Below are 12,213 nucleotides of genomic sequence, written 5' to 3'. Positions count from 1 at the left end.
TCACCCAACCCCTTAACTCGCACCACTCACAATCCCTCCATGTTACCAACCACCTAAACTCCCATCTACCATACTCACACACTCCTATTTCTCCACATCTATATCCTATAAATAACCTCTTACTTTTCCCCTACAAACTTATCACCTCTCAAAAACATTTTACCCCCATAATAACTAGCAAATGCTTCAGATTCACAATACAACCCAATCTTCTTACTAAACTGTCCAACTATCTCACTAATCCACTCTTACATCTAATTTCCAGTCTATTATAAGGTGACATCCATCCCAACCCAGGCCCCTCCACATCTTCTTCTACAGACAAGTCCATCTTATTTACTTCTTTTAATGCCCAAAGTATAGTAAACAAAGTCCCAAACCTCCATGCTTGGCTCATACATAATAAACCTGACATCCTAACCATCTCTGAAACATGGTTAAAACCCCATATAAAAGACTCTGAAATTATTCCTCCAAACTATTCTATCATAAGAAAAGACAGGTCCCATAAAAAAGGGGGTGGAGTAGCTCTCCTATACTCATTCTCATTGTCAGTTACCCCCTATAACAAACCTATTCCACAGTTTAAAAATGCTGAACTACTCCTCACATTACTCCAAGTTAACCTACATAAATACATATGTATAGCCTCACTCTACACCCCCCAGGGGATAATATTTCTACACTTGAAGATATCCTCTCCTGGCTCTCCAATAATATTAGCAATGAAACTATAATCTTAGGAGACATGAATATTAACTGGGCATCCATTCAGTCTCCTAAAAACCATCTTAATATCAACCTCTACAATTTTTCACAGCTAATCAACTCTGTAACACACCCCTCAAAAAACATCTCTAGCGGCAATATTCTAGATTGGATTCTAGTCTCTCATCCCCACTATTTCTCTGACAGTGGCACTCTTCCTGATCCCCTCAGTGACCACATACCCATCTTCACTCATTGACTCCCATCATTCCTGCAACGCACCCATAATTATATTACAATCCATAACCAAAAAATTTTAATCCAACATCCTTTTCAAACTCTCCAAAAGCAATTAACTGGAATTGTCTAAAAACATTATCTCTAGATAACGCAGTTGCCCACTTCAACTCAATATTCCTAAAACTACTTGACTCCCATGCACCCTTAAGGACTAAGAGAATTAAAATTAAAACAGCCCCTTGGCTAACCAAAAACATGCTAGCATCTATGCGGCACAGAGACAAAGCCTGGGCACAATACCAGAAAAACAAATCCCCCCTAGTCCACAATGAATATAAAATACTTCGAAATAAGGTAAAAAAGCTCATAATCTCCGAACGACAAAATTACTTTTCCACACTCCAAAACAATAATAAATCAAACCCTCAGTAATTCTGGAAAGGTATCTCTACTCTACTTAACCCCAGCAAACCAGATACCCCTACCCCAGACCCAAACGCTCCTGACCTAGATTTGGCTACCCAATTTAACTCTTTTTTCATTGAATCCATTTCCAAATTAACATCATCTTTCTCTAACACCGCTGCATTCTCCAAAACTCCCTCACCATCCCCCAGCAGCTCTCTACCCTGCTCTGCTACTACTTCCTCATTCCCATCTACTAGCTCCCATCCCTCCACACCTTCTCCTACTCTAACTACTTCATCATCTTCATCTTCCCTAATTCCCCCTCTTCACACTCTCCTTTTTTCTCATTAAAACCTATACCCACTTCTACTATAAAGAAACTCCTTCTGAAACTGAAGCCATGCACCAATGCTCCTGATAACATCCCTTCTTACTTTCTTAGCAAAGCTGCTGAAGCAATCGCTTACCCTATTAGCATTTTAATCAACCGCTCTATCCAAGAATGTATAGTACCCCAAATCTGGAAAAAGCCCTTTATCATACCTCTACATAAAGGTGGCAACAACAACAATGTTACTAATTTCCACCACATCTCTAAACGCCTAGAAAAGTGTATCCAACTACAACTCCTTTCACATCTCTTAGATAATCACCTACTAACTCCCACACAACATGGATTCAGACCACATCATAGCACTATGACCGCCCTCCTCTCCTTCCTTGAAACTGTAAATAAAGCCCGTGACTCTGGCCAAATTGTTTCTACCCTACTATTCGACCTCTCTAAGGCTTTTGACACTATCTATCACAGCCTGCTACTAACTAAACTTTCAAAACTTAACCTATCTCCCTCCTCCTTGAACTGGTTCTCCAGCTACTTATCTAACCGATATCAAGCAGTCAAATGGAAAAAGGCCACCTCCTCATTTCTAAATACCCCTACTGGGGTACCCCAAGGCTCCATACTGGGTCCCCTTCTCTTTAATATATTTATAAATGATTTCCACAACTCTCTCCCATATCCCCTTACTCCTAAAACTGACTCAAGATGCTTTTACAACCACTGAGCAATGGATGAAAAGGAATCACCTAGCACTCAATGCCTCTAAAACCAAATTAATATTATTCACCCCCTCTAAGGCAAATTATTTCAATATAAACACATTCTACATCTCTAGTCAAAATAATGTACCTCTGGAACTGGTGTCTGAGACCAAGTTACTTGGGATCCAAATTGATAGCCAGCTCAAATTCAACTCCCACCTACAGCTAAATATAAAAAAAAAAAACATCAAAAACTAGGTATGCTTTACCGACAAAATCATTACCTTGCACCTGATACCAAAATCACCCTCTCTACCTCATTTCTTATCCCCTCCCTTCTCTATGGTGCTCCACTCCTAACTAATCTATAGACCTCTCTAAAAACACAACTTTCCTGTTGCTACAACAAAATTGCCAAGTTCGCTACCAACCACAAGTCCTCCACCCACCACTGTTCCTCTCTCCAAAAACTAAAATGGCTAGAGCTACCCAGTTATCTCGCATATACTCAACTAAATCTTGCACATAAGCTCATTTTCAACCCCTCCCTCTGTCCCTCCCTTTCATCAGCCTTTAAAATGCACCTTCCTGATAGAGTATTAAGGTCCAACAATCAAAATCTATTATAAGTATATAAACCAACTCGTCCCCCAGGCAAAAATCTTCTGTCTTATGGCCTTGCACACCTTTGGAACTCCCTACCACCTTCCATTCGCACCACCCCCAACCATTTTATATTTAAAAGATCTCTTCACTCACATCTAGTATCCCAGTGGGAATGCTCTTGCTCCCACCCCACATAACTAACACTTGCAAACTCCATCTTACTTCTTCCACTGTTTCCTCCTGCAAATTTCTTTATTATTCACCCTAACTCATACATATTATTATTCCTACAATAACTGGAAAGAATACACTAAGCCACACTTCCTAAGTATTGCTTCCTAATACGTTATTACTCTTCTGTATTTTTGTGCATTGCTTCCTAATATGTTATTATTTCTCAGTATTGTCGTGAAATGCTTCCAAGTATGTTATTATTTCTCAGTACTTTTGTGCTAAATTTCCCTTTAGTCTGTATTACCTATTAATTTCATCACTAGACTGTATTCATTCTAGTTTTTGCTGTATTATTTGCAAATTGTTTTTTCTTGTATGTTTAACTTCTGTATAATGGTATAATTTGTACATCTATTATGAATAACCTACTGTAACCTACTTAGTTTTGGAGCTTTTCTGCCCAGGACTCCATTGAAAACGGGTTCATTTGGCCCAATGGACTATCCTGGCAAACCAACTGCAAATAAATAAATAAAAAATAAAAGAATATATATATATATTTATAATGTCTTTAAACATTAATGGTCTCACACATAAATACAAAAAAGAGAGTAGTGAACTATATTAAAAATGTAGACTGCAAATAGCTGTGCTACAGGAGATACACTTGGACACTGAACAAGTAAATTTGATAAAGGAAGGTTTTCAGAAATGTTATTCAGTGGAATACCTGGGGCAAAGGAAGAGAGGAGTACTTATATTAATTGCAAGAGGAGCTCTAACAGTAATAGAATAGGATAAAAAATGCAATAATGGTAGATTTGTAGTACTAACGGACTACTGGCATGTATTTTTATTCCATCAAAAACTTACTACAATGGAGCGTAAGAAAATTCTGGGAGAAATAATCATTTTTCAGCAAGGAATATTACTTCTAGGTGGGAGCTGGAGTTTGATTTACAATAGTGTAGATGTGGCTGGGGGGGGGCAGAAGAAGGGAAATATAACAAAGGAGGGTAGATTTTTAAAGAAATTTATGGAAATATTTAGCATGGATGATGTGAATTTAGTACTTGGAATTTGGAGTGAATTTTCATATTATTCCCCAAGATAGAAAAACTGAGCTAGGTTAGACAGAATTTACATTTCACTGGAACATGGATGTTTGAAGGACTTGATACACACCCAATAATTATTTCAGATTACGCACCAATAATAACCAAAAGAAAAACACAGGGTAAATGGGACACTGGCACTTTTCTACTTTTCAGTTGAAAAAAGGAGTTTAAGGAATTTGGTACTGGAAATTATTCAGGAGCTGTTAGAGATGATAGAAATTTCTTCTGAAAATATAGCTGGGGAGTGGGATAAAATTAAAGTGGAGTTTAAAAATAGGATGGAAATAAAAGATAGGGAGATAGGATTAGGAAGTAACTGTAATTATTTAGAGACAAATGTTAAAGTATTGCAAAATAGGGGGAATCTCACAGAACAAGAGGAGGAGCAACTGCAGAATGCTAAACAGAAAATAAAGGATTACCTTGATAATATGCATGAGTTTAGAAAGACTGCTGTTAAGCAACTGTTTTTTAATAATAACTCTAGAGCACAAAAACGTTTGGCACAATGACTCAGGCAACAGAAAGTAGAAAGGGCTGTCACCAAACTTAGGGAACCTATAACAAGGGTTCCTGTAGACGTATGGGAAATATTTCAAAAAGTCTGTATAAAGCAGAGAAGTATGGAAATCAAGGAAAGGTACAAATGGAAATGTTTATAGAAGAATTAAATATGCCAAGGTTAGAGGTAGATGAGGCTCAATAACTAGCAGATAGGATAGGAGGAGATGAGATAAAAATGTTGATGTATAACCAATGTACAGGAAAGTCCCCAGGAACAGATGATATTCCTATGGAAGTTTGGAAGCTGTGGGGGACAAACTGACGAAGATCTGAAATAGTTTGGTTAACAGTATTTTGAGAGAAGAAGTACCAACATCGTGGAAGAAAGCGATGGTAGCTGTAATACCTAAAGAGGCTAAAGAACAATAAGATCCAGCTTCGTACAGGCCCATTACAATACTAAACCATGATTATAAAGTGTTTATGTCTATAATGGCTAAAAGAATAGGAAAACTGATGCCGAAATTGATAGATATGGATCAAGTGTGGTTTTGTGGAGGGGAGGCAAACATTTGACAACATTAGCAGAACACTGATGATCCAGAGAGAAGCAGAATGTAAAAAGAAACACTGTTGATGGTGGGTCTTGATGCAGGGAAAGCATTTGACAGAGTAAGCTGGGATTGTGTGAGCAGAGCAGTGGAAGCATTTGCATTCCCTGATAAAATTATAAGGTTGATTAGGAGGGTATATGAAGGAATGGCGGCAGAAATTAAAGTGGGCCGGGTCCTCTCTGATGATCTCTGCTTGAGCAGAGGAACCAGGCAGGGGTGTCATCTCTCCCCTTTGTTGTTGGCATTATATTTAGAACCATTGGAAAAGAAAATAAGGGACTCAGAAATTCAAGGATATAATTGGTGGTTCTACTTGACTTTGTCGACATACCACATAATCGACAATCACTTAACCGACACGAGAACACTGACAACCCACATCACCGACAGCTTAAATAACCGACTATGAAAACGCCGACATTCAAGTGCTAATAGCGCCTCTCACTCCTACCATGTTCCAGGTAATGTAAATAGTTGTCATCACATGCTGATGACAACTATTTACATTACCTGGAACATGGTAGGAGTGAGAGGCGCTATTAGCACTTGAATGTCGGCGTTTTCATAGTCGGTTATTTAAGCTGTCGGTGATGTGGATTGTCAGTGTTCTCGTGTCGGTTAAGTGATTGTCGATTATGTGGTATGTCAACAAAGTCAGGTAGAACCTAATTGGTATGGTAGTCAATAAAAGCTGGCTGTATTTGCAGATGATATTATTTTATACCTGGCAAAACCAGAAAGGGACATTACAGTGCTGTGGAACGTATTGAAACAGTTTCAGATATTTTCGGGATACAAAATTAATGATGCTAAAAAAAAGGTAATGGTGGTAAATTATGTACCCACATACAAATTGGCTCAGCAATATCCATACTTCTAGGGACATGATAAAATTAAGTATTAGAGTATGGATTAAAAATTATTCCTGAAGTATTTAGGAGTATGGATTAAACATTATTCCGGTGTGACAGCTAAGGATATGTGTGAAGAGATTAAACAAAAGATAATAGAAAAGTTGAGAAAATGGAAGCTCTGTTATAATGATATTGATAGTAAGATACAAGCAGTGAAATATTTTTAGTCCCTTTAGCCTTGTATGTTATATGTTAAAGTGTTGTATGGTCAGGCATATTTTTATCAACCAGAGGAGAAGTTGTGGATAGCAATTAATAATGAGCTGAAGGACTTTATCTGTGAGGGGAACATGGCAAAAGTCAAGTGGGATATGCTTATTCGTCCAACAGAACAGGGCAGATTGGGATTACTCCATTTGAAGGGGTATTTCAAAGCAACACAGTTAAGGCTCCTACACATAGCACAAGCAGAAACATATAATTCATAAAGGAAAGGGATGATGATGGAAACTGAGGCGGGGGGGGGGGGCTCAAGAAACAAGGAGAGACTGGGATTTTGGATGCAGACCTTTAAGGAGAATAATAATAATCATACAGAATATTATATTCATAAAACAGCAGAAAGTTTTCTAAGAACTAATCCAACACAGGAATGGAGAAATTAAATTCTGCAGATAGGGATGACTGTAATTAGGGATATAGACAATAGGTAAGAGGGGTCTGGAATTTATTGGAGAAAACTGGCAAATGAACCAAGGTACTGGGAGCAAATAACTAGAGAGGGAAAGATAACAGAATGGGAAGACGCCAAGAACTTATTTGGATTGCATGTTAGAGATTGGCTTCCCTATCAAGGTTTGATATCAGAGTATAGACCCAGAGAAAGAAGTAGTGAGGGTCCTAAATGAAAGACAAACACTGGTAGAGTATTTAGTAGAATCTAGAACAGAAGTTACCATTAAGAAAGGAGTAATTAGTAGAGCATATAAAATATTGCTCACTAACTATAAGACTCAATCATTGGAGGTTAGAAAGTATTGGGAAGAGCGATTGGATAAAGAATTCACAAAGAAACAATGGGGAGCTGTATGTATGTCTCTCAAATATGCAGTAAAGTCTAGAATATTTAGGATATTTGCTTGGAAGTGTTTACATAGGCATTTTTATACCTCAAGTAGACAAGTAGGTTTTTCCTTAGGTAGACAGCAAATGTTGGGCGTGTGATGGGGAAGAAAGAAGTAACTAGGCACATATTTTTTGGGAGTGTAATGAGTTGGCAGACTTTAAAGATTCTCTGCAGACTGCTCTGTTGGAGATGCTGGGAGAGGAAATTGACGTAACTAAGAAAATTATTTAAGCTATGATACATGATCGGAATTGCCTAGGCATAGCAAGGCCTTGATAAGTCTAATTATGATGGCTGCCAAAGAAAATTGAAATTAAAGTGTAAATTAATTTTACTAGAAGTAGGGAAAATAGTAACAGGGGTAAAACAACTGGACTTTGGGTCTTTAGAAAATGGTAGGAGAAAATTACATAAGGAAAAAAATGAGACGTGTGGGGATCAGTACATGCAGAGGAAGAACAAAGTTTAAAAGAAGGCAGGAACTGAATGAGCTATGTAATGGTTGACTGACAATGACTGGATATGTTATTAGTGCTGTATACTGTTTGCAGTTGTGTCTGCACAGTTTGTAATGTATAACGTTTGCAACTGAGATTGTGTATATAAATGTAACTTACCCAAGCCCACAGTTTATAGACAAGTCCGGGATGACCACAACCTAAACCCTCAAAACTTAGACACCATTCTAAAACAATGTAATTGGGAACCACTAAGAACCCTAGGATTAGACCAGGCAGTGGACTATTTCAATTCCATCTTTACCAATGTCCTCAATAGGGTCGCACCCATCAGAAAAGTCAGAGTTAAAACTAACTGTGCACCATGGCTAAGCATGAACATAGTGCCCTACTTAAGTCCAGAGATAAGGCATGGAAAATCTGGAAGAGAGACAACACTACTTTATTCAGACAAAGATGCCAACAACTTAGAAATCAGTCCAAAAAACAAACTAAACTTGACAAGCAAAACTATTTCCTTAGTGCCCAAAACAAACACTCAAAAGAACCCTCATAAATTCTGGCAGGCTAACAACTCCCTACTAAAACCAGGCAAAACCAGTACCCCAGCACTAAACTCCACAAGCATAGCCTCACAATTCAATCATCATTTCACTAAATCCATTCTGAAATTATCCACCAAATTATCCAAAGGTAACCTTAGACAAACACCACCAAACTGTACAAATAACCACCCTTCCTTTACCCACCCACAAAATTAAAAAACTCCTCCTTAAATTGAAGCCTACCACTCTGGCGGCTGATAACTTACCTGCCAACTTTCTAAAATTAGCCGCTGAGTCCTTATCTTATCCCATCTCAGTCCTTATCAACCTAAGTATTGAAACAATGAGTGGTAGTAGGACATTATGAGGTTGACACTGATTGACCAGATTCCGGAGTCTGGAGCTTGGTGGCTGGTAACAAGAGGTCTACTATGGAGCATAAAGAATGTTAAGATGAAAAAAAAAAAGCTGAATCTGTATCTTTTTTCCTTGAATACTTTTAGACCCTATAACGTGTTACAGTTAAACCATACTAATTTTCCAGGTTCCTTCAGTACCACTGCATGAGGAAGGATCATAACTTTGAGCCTGTCTTTTAGCTAGCCATTTCTTTCTGGTCTTTGCCAAATCATTGGCTGCTGCTCTCTTTAACTCTTTTGGGCGACTTCAACTACCCAAACATAGACTGGGAGCATTACTCTAGCTCCAACACCCTAGCCCAAAGGTTCCTAGAATTTATAAACTCAAATGCTATGGAACAACTTGTTACCACTCCCACAAGAGGGGAAAACATACTGGACCTGATCATCACCAACATGGGGACTCTATGCTCCAGACCAGAAGTGTATCCCTCACTGGTAAGATCAGACCATAAACTAATCTCACTGAATATTCACATCCCGACCCCACCCCCTGCCCAGAAAACCACAGTGAAAAACTTCTCTAAAGCAAATTTCACACTCCTCAAAACCGAGGTGGAATCCTTCAAAGCCTCCGGGCCTGTGGAAAATACGGCCCAGACCGCAGAATCCTTTATAAACGCATTCTATGAACACCTTCAGGAATGCATGGATCATGCAATCCCAAATAAAACCAAGACCCAATCCTCCAAAGGCAGATGTCTTGTCTGGTGGACCCCAGCCATAAACAAACTATACAATAGAAGGAGGAAGCTACTAAATGATAGAGCAAAATCCCAAAAAGGGAAGGCATCGCTGATCAGTATTAGCAAAAAACTACGGGCACTCATAAAATTGTCTAAGGCCAGCTTCGAGAGAAAAATTGCACAGGACACTAAGGATAATCAAAAGGCTTTCTTTAGTTATGTTAGGAACCTGGGTGGTAATTCCCAGATATGCTCAGAATTAGTCCAAAATGACAAAAAATACACTGAACCCACAGACATTGCCAACATCCTAGCTGACAGGTTCAGCGCAAAGTCCCCCCCCCCCCCCCCCACAAGGGCAAATATCTATCCCAGCAGGGTGCTGACCCCCTGACATCTCAGATGCTCAGGTAAGAGCCGCCCTCTCCAAAGCAAAAAACACAGCATCAATGGGACCAGACGGTGTCCCAGGCTGCGTTCTACATGAACTCCAAGAAGAGATAAACCCAAACATAAAACTACTGTTCAATCTCAGCCTTACTACAGGATATGTGCCCAAAGAGTGGCGTACAGCAACAGTGGTCCCTCTCCATAAAGGTGGTGCCTCAACGGATCCTGGAAACTATCGCCCCATAAGCCTGACTAGCTTGGTCTGCAAAGCTATGGAAAGGATCATCATGGACCTCATAAATAAAGATATTGGGGACCTACAGACACTGGATCCTACCCAGTTCGGCTTTGTTAAGGGCAGATCCTGCCTCTTAACCCTGGTTGATTTCTTTGAAACAGTCACCAAGGCCATTGACGAGGGGAAGGTGGTCCACACAGCCTACCTGGACCTCGCAAAAGCCTTCGATACAATACCCCACTCGGGCATTATAGATAAGCTCACCAGCTTAAATATAAACCCCTATATCACTAGATGGATTGCAAACTGGCTCAAGGACAGAACCCAAATGGTTAGAATTGCTGGAGCCATGTCAGACTCCAAACCAGTTACAAGTGGTGCCCCACAAGGCTCAGTCCTGGGACCTCTCTTGTTCGGTATATATTTCTCGGAGGTACAGGCCAACACGGAAGGACTGTGGCTGACCAAGTTCGCAGATGACTGCAAACTGGGCGTCATAATCGACTCTCCAGCCGACACAAGCATCCTCCAAAAGGGCCTCATAGAAACAGACAACTGGTGCCAGAGCCATGGCCTCAAGCTAAATGGCAAAAAGTGTATAGTCATCCCCTTTGGCAAAAACAAAGTGCCCACAAATTACCACATAGGTGGTAATCCATTAAGTACAGAAGAAGTAATTAGGGACCTGGGGACCCAAGTTGATAGCAATCTCTCATTTGACAACCACGTGGCCAAAGTGGTTAGAAAAACATTTTATATAGCCCACCTAATCATGAAGGGATTCACATCTAGATCAGGGAGGTCATCGTGCCTCTTTACTCATCCCTCATCAGGCCCATAATTGAGTAAAATGCCCTTTTGGGATGTACCTTACCAGACACCTGCAGCAACTGGAAAGACCCCAAAAGTACCTTACCAAGAGGATCAAAGGGCTCAAACAGATGCCATATGCTGCCCGGTTAAAGAAACTCCAGCTCTACTCAGTGGCATACCGCCTGTTCAGAGGCGATCTGTGCCTGACGTATAAAGCCATGTCCAACCCGGAATTAATGGACATGCTGCACCTCAGAAAATCCAAATCCCATCAAGCTACGCTCGAGACTTTAACCTCAGCACTGAAATAAATAGGACATGCTGGAGGGACAGATTCATAACCCAGAGGCTCCCTTCACTCTGGAATAAAATTCCAGTCCAGGTTAGGCAGAGTCCCTCATTGACTCTCTTCAAGAGGAATCTTGATGAGTGGATGGGAGATCGTAGGTTTACCCCGGGTATCACTTCTGTGTCACTGTTAGACAGAGGCACAGTATACTAACCTCGAAAAAGGGCATAGCAAAATAAATTTAAAATGGGTGGCAAAAGCCAAACACATTCTGGCTAAGCTTATAAATGCCCTAGGGCAGATAGCCTAGTATGAACCTATGAATGTGTCAGCGCCCTTTAAAATGTCTTGTCCCCATCAATTTAGGGGGAAAATGAGCAGTAGAATTTGTCTTTTGGTTTCATTATAAAACAGAAGTCTCTCCTTTCTATTCATTTGCTTACTTGCTTCTTGTCTTCCCTTTGCTGATGCAACTCAAGACACTTGCCCTCTCCCATTACACTTCTAGCTCCCTCTCACTTTGTTTGTGCCAGATATTTGCAGGTTATCCCCTTGTCTGATCCTTCAGAAGCAGTGGCAAAATCAGGTCAGAGACAGATGTTTCTGTTTCTCTCTTCCAGTGTGAAGGCTGCGAGTTTCATTTTGAAGACCCATCTTCCATGCAGAACTGTTACAGTTGACGTCCGAGAAATTTTTGACTTTTCTTCTTGCACAATTAAACTTAGGGCCAGAATCCAAAAGAATTGCTCTCAGTGTAAGTCAGCCCTGATTCCAAAAGACCTGGTTTTAGTCTAAGTGACTTACTTTGGTGTAAGGCCTGTCTATAAACAGGCTTACATGGGGACCAGAATCCGAAAGACCTTCTCTCAGTGTAAGTGTCCACTTACACTGAGAGCAATTTTTTTTTTTGGAATCAGGGCCTAGTCATTGTCTGAAAATATTTGAACAGAGAAAATGTAAATGCTTTTTATGGTAAATT

Source organism: Protopterus annectens, chromosome 3.part1, assembly GCF_019279795.1.
Source record: "Protopterus annectens isolate FY-2018-M chromosome 3.part1, PAN1.0, whole genome shotgun sequence".
In the NCBI taxonomy this organism is placed as follows: Eukaryota; Metazoa; Chordata; order Ceratodontiformes; family Protopteridae; genus Protopterus; species Protopterus annectens.
This window is presented reverse-complemented; position numbering follows the sequence as displayed.